A 13,315-nucleotide genomic window follows, 5' to 3' on the forward strand; every position below is an offset into this window, starting at 1 on the left:
GAACTAAGCAACTCAGGTGACATTTTATTTTGGGAAGGAATGACACAGTCTTGGCAAGAATCATAAAATCACTTGTGCTTGTGCTCCCAGCCTAGGAACAGAGGATGCCCAGCTGGGTGAGCCCCTAGACCCCGGGTATGAGGGGCTGGTCATTCCCTCCTCTCAGTTCCGACCAATCTTTCAGCACACGCCCACCTAAAATGTGTGTCTTGTCGTACACATATTTTGAGTTCACTGCATCACAGTGCATTGGACCTAGCACTTAAATACTTTAAAGGTTGTAAAATATACTCCATAAGTCAAGGAGTGCCAGTACTTCTAAGGTGTTCATAATCATTTTTTAACGGAATGGTATTTTTTTTCTTATTGTGGCAAATATACATAACATGAAATTTACCATTTTAACCATTTTTAGTTGTATTATGATCAGTTTCGGTTGGCTACACTTCACAGACTACCTTTCTAAATACTCTAGCTCCTCCACTGCTAACCATTTCATGGTAATAACAATTGCAGCACAGACAATAAGCTAGTCTTCCCTCACTAGCATGCTGGCCATGTCCGTTTCTGTGAAAGACTTCAGCTCCTCTCCTAGATGGAGATGATTTCAATCCTGTGGTCCCCTTTCCCTCTCCACCCTCGGTGGATTCAGAAGCTAGCTCCAAGGTCTGAAGTTTCCTTGCCTTCCTCCTCCGAAGCAGCTGAATCAACTTCTCTCTCCACCCCTTTCATTATCCCATTCCATCCACCCCATTGCCATTAGTGGGGTGGAGACTCATTGCTTAAAGTGTGCTGAAGCAAAACCCAGAAGCAAGAAACTAGAATAACTTGCTCTTGCTAACAAAACAAACCAGAAAACACAGCAGGGGCCAAGACCTCACAGTCGCCGAGTTCCAAATCCTTCCTTATCCCAAGGAGACAGACTGCCTGCCTCTCTATTCTAAGCTCCAGCGATGTGGCTTAAGCAAACTCAGAGGAGGAATTCAAGCCTCAAGATCCATTTTCAGCTTCCCCCAGCCACCCATGTGCCTTTTCCTTGCCCAGGCAAACCTGGAAGCCTGTGCAAAGGCCATTACATGCCTCACTTTGAAAGGACTCAAATACCCTCATGAACTAACTCCTGGCTGAAATCTTTGGTCCCATGGAGCCAGAGCAAGCAGCAGCCAGTTGGAAAAGATAAAAAAAAAAAGGGTTGTTATCTCTATGTTAAATTAAACTCAGATTTGCTTAATATCCTGGCCAACTTACACCACAACTATTTTGGCCCTTTCTGCCATCCCAAAGCCTTCTGTGGCCAAAATGTGCCATTGTGCTGCCGTGTGACGCCGTGTGCCAGGAGGCCCCTGGGCCAATGCCAAGTAACGCCCTTCCTTCTTTGGGTTCTGGGTTAGCAGGGGAGGGTTGCTAATTTCTCTTGTGACCACGGACTAAAAGCTGAGTGGTCAAAAACTTGATAAATTATATGTATACCTAATGTTCTCTAGCTTTTCAGTGGCTGAAGGAAACCTTTAGGCTGATGGCAGTTCTAGAAGCCAGGTTTTCTAGCCACATTCTGTAGGAGAGATGCTAGAACTCCAGACAGGTGGATCCTGAGCAGCACAGAAGCATCTTTGATAAGGGCATATGCCAGTGATTAACCAGTGGAAGGGGATGGGAATTAAAAGCGCAGTTATGAATACACACATGCACGCATGCACGCATGCACGCATGCACGCACGCACAAGGATGGGGGAGAGAAGAGGAGAGGAGAGAGAGAGAGAAAGAAGCTCCACTCCAAAAGTTCTTTTGGAATCAGACTAGCTATAAATACATAAACACACTGACACAGGTCAGCCATAGCTATAGATACAGAAGGCACTAACTCCAAATTTTTGAAAAATGAAACAAAAAGGGCATTCACAGCACCATAAATCCACATCTAATTAGCTTGCTCTCCCTTCTGGACTGTAACATACAGTCTGTGGATTATCCAGTTTCTTTGTTCTAGAATCTTGCTGTTTTAGATGACTATAGGTCATTGATGTGGATACAGTAGAAATATTTTGACCACCATGGCACTGGTTAAAACTGATCTATAAATAATTTTAGGGTTCATGGCCTATTTGGGGGAAACTAGGCAGGAAGCTGGGCCTGACCAGCACAATCACAATGTCTCTCTGGGCACTGGGTTTCTGCCACGTGTGGTGCTGCCACACTGGGGCTAGTGATGGGGGCGCCTGCCTGGTTCTCTTTGCCCTTTGCCCGATTATTTCTTCCTTCCATCCAGTGGGAAGATGCGGTGGAGCTGCAGAAATGGGGGTGCAGGGGTGTGGTGGGGTGCTTGCATTGCTGCCAGGTGGATTTGGTAGCAGTTTCCCCTCTAGAAATAGAGAATGTTAGTGCTGGAAAAAAAAACAGTCCAATTTGGTGGTTCAGAGTATGTGCCCATTTCTCTAATGAAGGGAGTCCTTCCGCTGCAGGAACAGCCATGAACCTGGTAGTATGCATTCTTATTTATGTTTTGATAAATCTGAAACATTTCACACAAAACTGGAAAAACAAAAGAAAATGGATGTGTGCTAGAACATGACAGCTTAGGTTTGAATCCCAGCCCTGCCAGGTTAGCTAGTCAACTTTAGGCAAGTTCATCGCATTGGTAACATGTGGATAATAATAGTACCCATCTCAGGGGGCTGTGGTGAGGATTAAATGAGATAATCCACGTAGATTTAGAGTCTGGCCTAAAGTAAGCACTCAGTAATAAAAGTAGGTATTTCTTGAGCACATAATAAAAAGGAGCTATTATTAATCTAATTATTTAGTACAGCCATCTCATTTGATAAACATTTTAAGCACCAGATAGATATCTTTAGTAGCTTGGTATAGGGTAAACTGTTATTGCCACCCTGGCTCGTGGGTTTTCTGATCCTCCCTCCCTCTGTCCTCCTGGCTGAGTGCTGTGAACGAGAGTGAACTGAGCAGTCCCCTCGCCTTCAGTGAGACCACACCTTCACAGTCAGGGCTGGAGTGAGCAGGCTGGCAATCCTGGTCCTTTCTTAGCCCCTTCTGCCTGTCTGCCACACGAGCAGGCCCTGTACCCAGCAGGCAGGAAGGCAGAGAAAGGAGAAAAAGGTGAAACTCAAATCAGTAGTTTTATTACCCACGACTGCCTAGCCTACTTTCTCTCTGCACCCTTGACCTCTGTTCTCACAATCTCCTTCCCCTGATTTCCTTTTTCCTCTAGCTCCAAACCTTCCCTTACAGTGCCCCATTCCTTTAGTGCCCCTTATATCACAAGTCCTTAAATAGTTCCACCTCTTGCACACCTGATCTGCAATGGGCTCTCTGCTGTTCGCCTGAACACAAACATCAACCGTTTTTAGCAGGAAACCCACTAGATGACATTTTATCTTCTGCACATGTTTGCTGGTCAACTTTTGGGTGCTGGCATTATTTTAACTGCCACTGGACTGTAAGGTATAAAGAAGACAATTTGTCTTTAAGAAATATATAAATCAGTATATTTTACTTGCTTTTGTAAGCTGTCCTTCAGATCATATTTGTAGAAAACGCATAAAACTGCTATTTAATGACAAAAAGTTGAAGCAGCTGACCTTTGGCAAATGGAAATCTCGCCATTTGTCACTTAGAACTGAAGGTGCTGAGGGCACATTCGGCGATCTGGCTCTCATCCCAGGTTCCCTGCTGCACCCAGAAGCTTGGATGTTTTATGCAAACTTGCGAGAAAGTCCCAGAAAATGATACATGCAGAGAGGCTTCCACAATTTAGTCACCTCTCAAGGAACATAAAATCATAAAACCAGGACCCTACAGCTGGAAAGGGCTGGAAAGATTGCTTAATTCAACCTTCTCACTTAATGAGTGAGGAAACTCAGGACCCAAGAAGTAAAGTAAGAGACAGTTTCTATGCAAATATATGCCTGTGGTCCTCTTCTTGGGACAGAAATGTACCAAAGCCAGACTAAAAAGCGGTCCCAATGGGCTGTACTGTATGAAATTGTCATTTAAAGCTGCCATATATCTTTAACAGGGGTTAAACCAGGTTGAAAATAATCTTTACCAGGGTTAAGTTAAAAATCCATTTTTAAAGAAAGAAAGACACTCTGCTTTTACAAAGTAATGAGAAATGATGGAGATGGGGCTATTTTCAGAGGTAAGCTGTGCTTCCACTTCTGACTAAGACTTAGTGGAGGAGACACATTCAGGGAGATGCATGGAATTTAAACACAATTCAACAGCAGTTAATTCTAAAAGTAAAGGCCCTTCAGTCCAGCTCCCTTCCACCTCAACGTTAAAGGAAGCTAGAAAGCCAATTACATTCACAGCAGGGCCTCTTCCCGACTGCAAGGGAAGAATGTACTGCAAATTCTATGTGTGCTTTACAAGCTAGTAAAACTATAATTGCAGGTGGGAAGGAACATGGCTTCTCTTTGTTTCTGCCAACATTTCAGTCTGGTAAGCTTCTCTCCTCTGTAGCTGCAGAAATAGTGTGGGCTCCATGATTTTCTTTAAGCACAAAAATGTGTACTCTGATTCTACAAAATTTACAGAAAGATTTTGTTGTTGTTGTTAAAATTGAAAAGCTGTCTGTGCACACCCCTGTGCATCCTTCAAAGAAACCCATGCCGAAGGTGCTTACCTTTTTCGGCAAGCCAAATCCCACCTTGTGTTGCAAGCTCTGAAGATTTCTCTTAGTGAGAGCAAAGAACGGTGGTGAGGCTCAGAGGGCAGTACCTGGCGCTGGCGTAGTCTCAGGGAGAGCTCACTGCCTCCAGAGGGTGGGGATCCCAGAGGCAAGTTCTCCGCAGAGCTGCTGGGGAGGTCCAGCCCAGCACCCTACTGGAGGCAGGAGGAAGGCAGCGAAGGTTTTTCTGCTTTCACTACCAGGGTGCTGCTCTGCACGGGGACCATGCGACTGTGGCTACAACAGGTTCCTATGGCCTAGATTCCCTTGCAGAATGTGACAGGCAAGTATTACGTGCCTGTAGCAAGTATTACTTCCATAGTGATGGCTGCACTCCAGTGTCCACAGAGGCAGCATCTTGATAACGCTGAAGAAAGCTCCTGGGAGCCATTTATACAAGGTCCATATCTCGCAGTAAGGCTAATACCAGCACTTGTGATGTCAGTAGAGCTCCCATCTCCTCTGCCCTTGTGCATCAGGCAGAGCTCTAAGAGCTCTACATGAACTAACTCTAGGCCTCACGACAACATTTGGGAGCAGGTGCTATTATCCCCACTTCAGAGACAAGTGCTTGAGGCTTGAAGAGAATGACTTGCCCAAGGTCGCCTGCTACATCTGGGGTGAGTTGGCATTTGAGCATGGGCAGGCAGCCTCCAAAGCTCCAGCGTGTAACCACAGCAGTGGCCGGCACCTCTGGGATGCCCACTGTCAGCAGATATCATCATCCTTTTGGAGACCTTTGCTCCAGGCAGAAACTCCATCTCATGTTCGCCTCACACTGCTGTGCTGGCCTCCTAAAAGCTCCTGACAGCCATCTTAATTTTGATTTCTATTTAATTTTCCACCTCACAAAGCAATGCCAGGGAGAGGGAGTCTGGTGATATCTTTTGAATATGATTTATTAACCAACGGCTCGAGGAAATGTGGGGCTTCCTTGCTGCCGCCTGACCTTTGTCTCCGGCCTTCCTAATGTTTGCATTGCTGCCCTGACCTTGCAAAGTGACCTGGAATAGCTTCCCTGCTTCCTTGTGTGTGTCCACTTTCAGAGCCCAGCTGTCGGCCTGTGCAAGTCTGTCAATTAGTATCTCAAGGGTTTGAGATGGGGTCTGCAGCCTTTTGAGGAGCACAATCTAACACTAACCTCCAAATTCCTTCTCGTAATTGAGCATTCATTAGTTTGACGGAACAAAAGCAGGCATTCTCTATTATAAAGCAGAGGTCAAAACTGGTGGCTGTGTTTTGTTTGGCCTGCAGAGTGTTTAAATATTGAGAAATTTCACATAAAAATACGGATTTCCGGCTTCTCTTGGAAAACGGGAAGAGCTGACGCCTCTGGGCCTGAGTTGCCCCCGTCAGATAAAGGTGCAGTCTCTGGTTCATCCTCACATCCTGAGGACTCACCTAAGCCTGCTTTGGGCACAGATGCCATTTGCCGGGTCTCTGCAGGGATCCCAGTCAACATAGCTCTATTCTAGAGCCATAATTCCCTTCTTTAAAACATGGAATGGATTGGCAAGCCGGCCTCTCCGACGCGCCTGCCACACCAGTACAGAGCTGGGAGAGAATGTGCTCCAAGAAGGTGCATGCTGTGCCCTTTCCACCCTGTCCCCAACACCTGCCACAGTAAGTGCCTGGTACATGATAGATGGTTATCACTTAGATGAATAAATGAATGACCAGCTCTCAAAAAGACAGTCAGTTTCTGAGTGACAAGAAACCTGCTCAACAGCTACAGAAATCCAGGTTTATTAATGTTCCAGCAGCTTTTTCAATGCTGCTTCCGGTACTTCTCGTTCACTTTTATGTTATAAAGATCTTCCCTGCTATCATAACTTGTTTTGAATCTCATTTAAAATTCCAGGCGCAAATGTGTTGCTGGTTCACTAGGATTTACCCAGAATTTAAAATAAAAGTTAAACAGCAACATGAAAAGCTGCCTCTGTCAGCCTTCTAATGTTTCCTTGGAAAGATGGGGGTGATATTGTTGAAAAGCTGCAAATTCCAAATGTAGGTGGAATAAATAGTAGGCTACCATCACATGTGGGCAGTGGTGTCCACGAAGACAACATGGTGATGGTGCTGTCTTATGAGGTTGCCATACTTCCTGGTTCCATTTCTGGAGCATCATCAAGTGAAGTGCTAGAAGCCTCTTTGGCCCTCAACACCTGAATAGACATGGCCTTCTAGTTATCCCTCTGGGTCCTGGAAGGTCAAGGAGAGTGTGGTGGGTTGGTTGGTATGAGGCATCAAGGGTAAAGTCTCCTTGGATATCACTCTGCTGAGCAGAATCACGAGCAGCTTCTAACTAGAAGTTTTTAGCACACAGGCAGGTGCAGGAGTTGGGCTGTAATTGGTAAGAATCATTAGTCCTTTTCTGAAGATGTGTCCTTTCAAATTCAGGGCTAACATGGCTTTTGGCACATGGTTTGTGCTTGACAAATATTTACTAAATGAATACGGAGAAAACAACAGGCCAGGGGCCTGGTGACAGAGAGTTGGGCCCATGCTGCAGGTGCACAGGTGGGATGGAGAGATGGAAAATGCAATTCCTTGCTCTTTGCAGCTCTAGGCACATCATGGACTCTTTCGTTTCTGAGGGAAGTGAAGTGATACCATTATACTCATTCCATGAATGTTTTGTTGAGACAATTTATCAAAATAATCCTGAAGCATGCATCCAATGTTCTTAAGAAATGTCAAAGTTAGTAATGCAAATTTTTCTCCTGCTTGCCCCATGACAGAAATACTGTGGATCAGAGCATCGAGGGGATTGAGGTTACCAAGGCCTAAAAGCCCTCTTCCTGTTCCTCTTTGCTGGCCTCACGATTACAGGCCCCTCATCTTAACTTTCAATCATAGCCTCTAGGAAGCCTTCCCTGATGGCAGAGTTACTGGGTGTTCTGGTTACCATTGCTGCAGAGCAAATTACCCAAACCCTAGTGGTGGGAAACAGTCATTTTATTATGCTCAGGAGCAGAAGTTCTGTAGGCCAGGAGTTCAGGCAGGACACAATGGAGATGGCTTGTTTCTGCTCCAGGATAGCTGTAGCTTCATCTGAAGCCTTAGCTAAGACTTGAAGGCAAGGAGCTGGAATCATCTGGGGTTGTCTTTGCTTATAACTCTGGTGGGTGACGTGGCTGTCATCTGGTGCTCAGCTGTGCTGTAGGCTAGAATGACTACACATGCGGCCAGTGCATGTGATCTTTCTGTATGGGCCAGTCTGGGCTTCCTTAGGACATGGCAATTAGGTTCCAAGAGTGAACGCCCCCAGAAAGCACCAGGTTGAAGCTATATTACCTTTTATGACTTGGCCTTATAAATCACATGGCTTCACTTCCATGGTCACAGGTCCACCCAAATTTGGGGAAAGGGAACACAGATCCCACCATTGGATGGGAGGAGTGTCAAAGTCACAGTGTAAAAAGGGCACATAGGATGGGAGGTACTGTTGTGGCTATCTTTGCAAAATACAATCTGCCACACCTGGTTAGATGTGTTTCCAGGTATCCTGTATTCAACTCCATTGACAAAAAACAAAAAACCATAAATCAAACAAAAAAGCTTGTCTGCCTCTCTCATTAGACTGTAAGCTCAGTGAGGGAAGGGACTGTGTCTTATTCACCTTTGCCTCCTCTGTCGCTGGCACAGCGCCCGGGGCACACAGGCATTAGATATATATTTGTTGGATTGAGCTGAGTAGAAAGGAAGAACAAGAGGGACTCCTGGGGCCCCCTTTTATGCTGGGTATTGGCGGCATATGTAAGTTTGACCAGGACAAGAAAAAGCACCTCACTGGGACCCAAGGCCATTCCCTGAGTGTATCACAGGGGAGCCTTTGCTTTCTGACGTCTCTCAGGCTGTGCACAGTAACTGTAAGAATCATGATTGACTTCGTATTTCCCTTTTCTCGTGCTTTTTGAAAATACTATTTTATTTGTACCCCTTATATCTCTGTGCCGTAAACACGGCAGGTGTCACATTACCCAGGAGGCTGCCTATTTTTATACATATACACCCGTATGGCACAGGAGAAAGAACACTGGACGAGGAGTCAGAGAACCTGGGCTCCGTAGTAGAAGCTGGGTAGCTCTGGTAAGCCAGCTAATTTCTCTAATGAGTATAAATGTGTATAAAATGAGGCAGGCGTGCCTCTCAACAAAGTTGTTTCGGAAATAATGCTTTTTAAACTATAGAGCAATAAACAAACATGAGATGTTATTATAGGATATGGTGGTTGTTCGTTGATTGATTGATTGATGTGATCTTACTCTGCTGCTCAGCCTAGGGTATAGTGGCATGATCGTAGCTCACTGGCATGATCGCAGCCTCAAACTCCTGGGCTCAAATGATCCTCCTGCCTCAGCCTCTTGAGTTGCTGGGATTACAGGCATGAACCATTGTGCCTGGCAATATGGTGATTTTAAAATATATTCACGTATGCCTAATGTGGAGCCTAATTCTCCTTCTCTTAAACATAGGTTGGACCTAGTGATTCATTTCTAACGAATAGAATGTGGCAGAAGTGATGGCACCTGACTTCTGAGGTGAGGTCATGAAAAGGATAGCCTCACCTGGCTTTCATTCCCTCAGATAATTGACGAGCCTGCTCTCATGCCACGTGGACAGTGAAGCCACCTGTGGGAGCCTCCCACGCACAGCCACACCAACGCGCTGGCCGTGGGAGAACCCTCCTTGGACGCGGGTCCCCCAGCCCCACCCAAGGCTTCCTCAGGTGACTACAGCCCTAGCCAACATCTTGACTGCAACCTCGTAACAGACCATGTGCCAAAACTGCCCAGCTAAGCTGTTCTGGAATCCCTGGCCCACAGAAACCATGAGAGACAATTACTGTCTACTTTTGTGTTAAGTGATTAAGTTTCGGGGTAATTTGTTATACAGCAACAGATAACTAACACACAGAAATGTGCCTTGCTAACCAGCAGATAGTGTGGCAGGCATTTCAGTTTCTCTGATCACAATGGGTTAACTTTGACCCAAGCCCTCCCTCACCTGCTCTCAGCGACTAGTAGACTAATAATGTTTAGGTGTGAGATGGCAGGCTGAGGGGGCAGGCAGGGGACAGCCCAATTCCACCACTGGCAAGGTTGACCCTAACTTACTCTATATCTTTAAGTAAATCTTCTTTGAAGACAGGCCCTCACCTAGCCAGTATTATGATTGTTTTTTATAAATGTGAAACAACAAAAAAACCCAACAACATTCAGATGACTGGAAGCCAAAGCAGAAGTTGGAGCCAGGAGCCTGGACTCCAGGGAAAGCGACTGAGTATACACCACACTGACTATACACTGTCCAACCCTGCGGCCGCGCCCTCACCCTCTACTCTGTGTGTACCTCGGGACTCCGGGATGGCTTCTGGAATCCTTATCTCAACTGAGCTCTTTAGCACCTGGACAACCGGGTTCTCTATCCAACACATTCAACACTTAGTCATCTTTCTGATCTGGTTTCCCAAAAAGGGCATTACCTTTGCCCTTAGCTCTCCACATTTTCTACCACAGCCCCCACCCAGTTCTCCCAATGCTTTTTTTTTCTTTTGAGACAGAGTTTCACTCTGTTGCCCGAGCTAGAGTGCTATGGCATCAGGCTAGCTCACGGCAACCTCAAACTCCTGGGCTCAAGCAATCCTCCTGCCTCAGCCTCCCGAGTAGCTGGGACTACAGGCATGCACCACCATGCCCAGCTAATTTTTTCCTATATATTTTTAGTTGTCCAGCTAATTTCTTTCTATTTTTTTAGTAGAGATGGGGGTCTTGCTCTTGCTCAGGCTGGTCTCGAACTCCTGAGCTCAAATGATCTGCCTGCCTCGGCCTCCCAGAGTGCTAGGATTACAGGCATGAGCCACCACGCCCAGCCTCTCCCAATCCTTTAATGAACTGTGGACTGATCAGAGTCAGCTGTGCTGCCTGGGTGTGCAGAACAAGAGATGCTTTCTCTGGGCAAAGACTAACCAGCTTACATGAAGAGCAATCTGCACCATCACTGTGTTGATCACCTGCTCTAACCCACTCAGCTAACTGGCCTCACCACCACACTAGGAACCCAGTAGTTAGGATCAGCAGGTGGTAAAGACACCAAAAACTGAAGGTGAGGTGTTAGAAGACCCAGCTCCGGTCTTGGCACTTAGTAAGTGCCCTCACCCCACTCCCCGGCACAAGATTTGAAATCCCCTGGGAGCCTGAACACGAGGCGTGAATGTTCAGCACCCACTCAAGATACACCTGCTCCCCTGAGAAACTGCACTTCTCCATTCGCTCTGCTGCTGACCTGTCAAGACTTCAGAGTAACACTTGATCCCTTCCTTCCACCTTAGAAAGATCTTCGGAGGAAGTGTGCATTCATTTTTTAAAAATCCATTTATTTAAAAGGCATGATTTGTTCCCCAAATAACTTATGGTCCTCTTTCCTAGCTCGTTAATTGGTTGGAACAACCCGGGCTCAAATAGCTAACAGAGATTTAGTGATGTTTTAATGGAGTCCTCATTCCTGTCTCGGCCCAGATTACGTTCAGGGGTTTCTGAAGGCAGTGCCGGCTGCAGCGGACACAGGCACTGGCCGTGGAACAACACAGGCGAGCTGTCACGCTTTGTTTTTCTGCTTGTTAAATCCGAATGCTCCTAATTAGTTATCCTGCTTGCTAACGCCTGGGTGGACAATGGCGCTGGGATCAGGGCTGCTGAGAGGCTGTGAATAAACGTTCCTCCAGCTCCTGTGGCTTGGGACTGGTGACTCGGTTGTGGGCACTGAGGCGCTGTGTTCCTGTGGGCTGTGGATTCAGAGATGTCAACCGCCCTGTGAATAAAGGTCATCACCTGTTACTTCTTCGGTGAAAGGGCAGCTGCACTGGGTGCCCACTTAGGCCGGGCCTTTGTCTGCTGACTGTGAAGAGTGCCCCAGAGAAGAACATTCTCTGATTGTGTGTTTGCTTGCTGGGGCAGGGCCATGCAAAATAACTCACATAACTTTCCTGAAGAAGAATTCAGTAAACTATGTTGTTAAAAAGTGGCCTCAAAACCCCTTACACATTGCCTTTTGGTGATCTTAAGCACTAGCTAGAAAACACTAGGAAATACTCAAGGTGGCCCTACTGTTGGTATTATTTCTTTCAGGGGCCAATTCTGACAAATGTTTAGGTCACATAGAGGACAATTTCTAAGCTCTATGGGTATGAGGAACTGGCAAAAACTTTAACTGAAAAGTTAGCTGTTCAGGAATGCTTGGCGTTCAGAAAGTTTGCAACACAGAACTACTCACCATTATTCAGAACTTGTTATTTGGTTTTAGAATTCTGTGCATTATTATTTCACAGGTCAGCATTTCTAATTCTGTTTTGCTTAGGGGCTAACTTCAAATTAATTAGTTTCCTTTGCTATTGGGGGGAGAGAACTAGTGAGTTCAGGATAGTACATGTATGTATGTATGTAAATATTTATCCATCTATTCATCAATTCATTGAACATTTGCATGCTCTGTAAGTTATGTCAGTTGCTAAGTGTTTATTGCTTTAGTATAAAACAAATAGTTCAGACAATTCCAGGCAACTCCAGAAATGCTGTGTGCATTTGGTTACTCCTCTCTCTTTTCACGGCTCTTGAATGCTGTGGGTCCTTCCCGCTGGCATCCTTCCCAATTCAAAACTCTTTAGTAAGTACTCAAATTCTAGAATTTTCCATCTTTTTTTCCTTCATTAAAACTTACCTGTTGAAATGTCTCCCCCCCACCAAATATCATGCTGTGTTTTCAACTCAGTAAGACAAACTATTTGTGCCAAAATAATAATTTATTTCTCTCCAGTAATATATTTCATATTAATTAGAATCTAAACTGCCTTAACCTAAAGGTAGAGTTTATTAGTTTGGAAATTTAGGACCCAGGGAAGGTAAATAATGGGAAAAATCAGCTCCTTAGTTTGTCTCACCAGAGAGGGGTGGGTGTTGGAGGGTGAAGTGGTGGGGGTGGAAGGGCCACTCTAACCAACTGCCTCACCCATGGGATCATCCAGTATCCTTTCTCAGGAATCGCCACAAATAGAATCATTCAATGCTTAACTTACATATGCCCCAAAGGTGCGTAACACCAGAAGAGTTGGTCATTAATATACATTTTAGGTTTTGTCACAAGAGCACAGGTAGCCAAAATTTAGAAGTCAAACCTGACCTTTTCTTTCAGCAAGTAGAAGGAACTTCAGAAGAATTCTCCTATCGTTTACACAATCCAAAGAATGACATATTAAACCAGGGTTCTGATTTGCTCCTTAAGAACAACTAAGAACTCTTGACCATTAATTTACTTATACTAATGTATTCTACTGGCAAAATTTGGAGCCTTTTTATCGCTGTTAAAAGAGCCAAGGGGATGTGAGTAAGGAGATGATTTGTCACATAGTTCGCAGGGAAAGGGGACAGCTAATACATAAAGTTAAGGCATTGAGAATTATAGTACTGTTCCTGCTATCTCATATGAACGTATCTTTTTATTGTGTCTTAAAACCTTCCCATAGATTTGTAATACTGCTGAATAGACTGAAAATAACAAAACACAAATTCTATTCTCAAATTTCTCCTTCTCAAAGTAGCAAACCAAGAGAAAACTCTTAAAAAGAAGGGCCTT

General features: G+C 45.2%; 1 protein-coding gene across 2 annotated transcripts in view; it reads right to left on the reverse strand.

The window, feature by feature from the left end:
* PLEKHM3 (pleckstrin homology domain containing M3) overlaps nucleotides 1-13,315 on the reverse strand; it is a 173,442-nt gene that overhangs the window by 56,478 nt on the left and 103,649 nt on the right. The gene's annotated exons all lie outside the window — the stretch shown is intronic.

The sequence above is a fragment of the Microcebus murinus genome, chromosome 8 (genome assembly GCF_040939455.1).
Source record: "Microcebus murinus isolate Inina chromosome 8, M.murinus_Inina_mat1.0, whole genome shotgun sequence".
NCBI lineage: Eukaryota > Metazoa > Chordata > Mammalia > Primates > Cheirogaleidae > Microcebus > Microcebus murinus.